We start from the raw sequence: 2,404 nt of genomic DNA on the forward strand, positions 1-2,404 counted from the left end.
CGATCCCTCTCTCTCTTTCTCTCTCTCTCTCTCTCTTCCTCTCCAGCACTCCTGTTGCTTCGACACGCGGGTCTCTCCTCGTCTCTTTTCGTCCCTTGGTGGCGAACATTCGCAACGTATGCGGCGGACACGCCACTGGACACCAGTTGCACGATCTTAGATTTGCTGATCTCGCGTCCGGAGTGCACCGACACACAGGGATGCGCTCTGGTGCAGCGCACCGCCTCGCGTGTGCGCGTGCACGCACGCGATACACAAAGGGCTCGTCACCGTTCCGAGAAATGATTTTCAATAATCGGCCAACGGGGAAATGCGAAAAGGTACAAGTGCCCGCCTCGTGTCGCCTATGATGATCATTTGTGTTGTTAAACGGGATCCGAGTGTTGCTCGCCCATTCCTCGAGGACGCGTAGCATTCCAAAGGATCAAATAAAATTGAAAGGGAAATTCTAGGAAAGAGTAGAATATTAAAAATTTACTTATGAGCATTCGAATCTGAATATTATTTATTCCTGCAAATATTATTTTTATTTCGCCTTGAATTTTTGAAATATATCTATCAGATTCATCGATCATATTGCGTATCTGTGATAAATAATCAAATAACGTAGGCTGAACATATTAAACGAACGAACGTACGTTTAAACAATCCCTTAACTTTTAATATTTTGTCACGTAATCGAATACGAGATAATTATACGATAATCTCCTTTAATTGGAAAAAAAAATTGCCTCAACTCCGTGTCTTCAACGATGATTCTTTAATAACGTAAAAAAAAAAAAAAAAAGAGAGACTCTCAAATGAACACATCTTAAGAAAGAAGGAAACCTTTAGCGGAAAGTACCCTCGAAAATGAAGTTCCATCTTAAACACACCATTAAGTCCGCCACCTCCATCAACGTCCACCCCGCTCTTCCCTCCCGCCCACCTCGCGTGGAATAACGATTTACAAGGAGCCCCGTTGTAGCTCGTCGGGGCCATCGTTCGTTACCTTCGTAATTTACATTTGCCACGTACAACATAGTCGAGCGAATAGCCGGTTGAATAGAATCAACACCGTTTCGCGGAGAGGGTAACCACGGTGGGACGAGTGATTTACGTAAGCCCCGCTGCGTATCCGCGGCCTCGCCGTACGATAGAAAGCGAGATCGACTTGTAAATCGGCGTCGTGTCATTATGCGGATAGAGGAGCAGCCTGGATGCGAGGAGGAAGAGGGGAAAAAAAAAAAAGGAAAGAAAAGAAAAGAACCACGGTATCCAGACACACACACACACACACATACTTCCTTTCGATTTACAATCGACGGGTAAGATCGGAAATCACCATGCCATGCCGAGGCATTAACCGTCACTAGGGTATCGAGGGCGCGAATACGGCTAATTGGCGTAGCACGAGCCGCGTGTAAGGTAGGTAGAGGTAGCTTAGGGGAGTCGCATAGCTGCGAAATTTCCATCGAGGCCGTTTATAAAGCGTCGGTCCGGGTTGCGGTGAGGGGTGTAAGGGGGCTGAGAGGAGGAGGAGGGGAAGGAGAAGGGTAGGCATCGCAATTACGCAAATTGCGGCTCTGTTCTCGCCTCCTCCGGGCTTACTGCCCGCGGACGAGGCATCGTGACGAGCGGCCCCGGCTGAAGGATGGCGTTACATGGAATGCTTACGGTTCACCTTCGTGTCTACGCGGACTAAGTACCTGTTCTACGTTTGCTCGCCGATAAATGATGGACTGTGTCTGTGGAGGATGTTGAACGAGCGAAGGTTGGTTAGGTTTTTTGAATGTTTTTTTTCTTTTTTCTTTGGAGACAAGAATAATGAAATTTGAGAGAAGAAAATTTGTGGCCACCGATGTAGGTTCAATTTAAGAAATTTGAGTTTAAGGGATTTTAGGTTAGAGTGCGTTTTTAGGTTACGTGTGCTTGAAGATGACACGAAAAATAGGTTAGGTTAGCGATTTTAATTCGGGATAAACTTGAATTTATTTTATTTATTTTATTTTATAGTAGATTATTGGCGAATTATAATTACAGGATAGAAAATATATCGATGATTGTAACCTATTCTTTTTAATCTTTCGAAATATTTTCAACGAATGCTCGTATCGTATAGAAATCAATTTTCACTTTCTTCCAATTTCTTATTCGAATTAAATATACAAAGATCGAATTTATCGGATACGTGGCCACGTTCCATCATGTTCCATCAATTTGGCAGATCTTCAACGATGCATTCGTATCTGCTCGAAACGATCATTCTAGAACATGATCTAAATAAATAATCGATCCAAGGATGATGGAAATTGGTTTGAAAGTCGTTCGAGAGATTCGACGGAACGCGTGCTTGTCGCTGTTCTTATTAGTGCCGATTAGCTTTTCGATAAATTTGTGTCAAGAAAGATATATATATATATAT

This window comes from Apis dorsata, unplaced genomic scaffold, assembly GCF_000469605.1.
Source record: "Apis dorsata unplaced genomic scaffold, Apis dorsata 1.3 scaffold_188, whole genome shotgun sequence".
Lineage (NCBI taxonomy): Eukaryota > Metazoa > Arthropoda > Insecta > Hymenoptera > Apidae > Apis > Apis dorsata.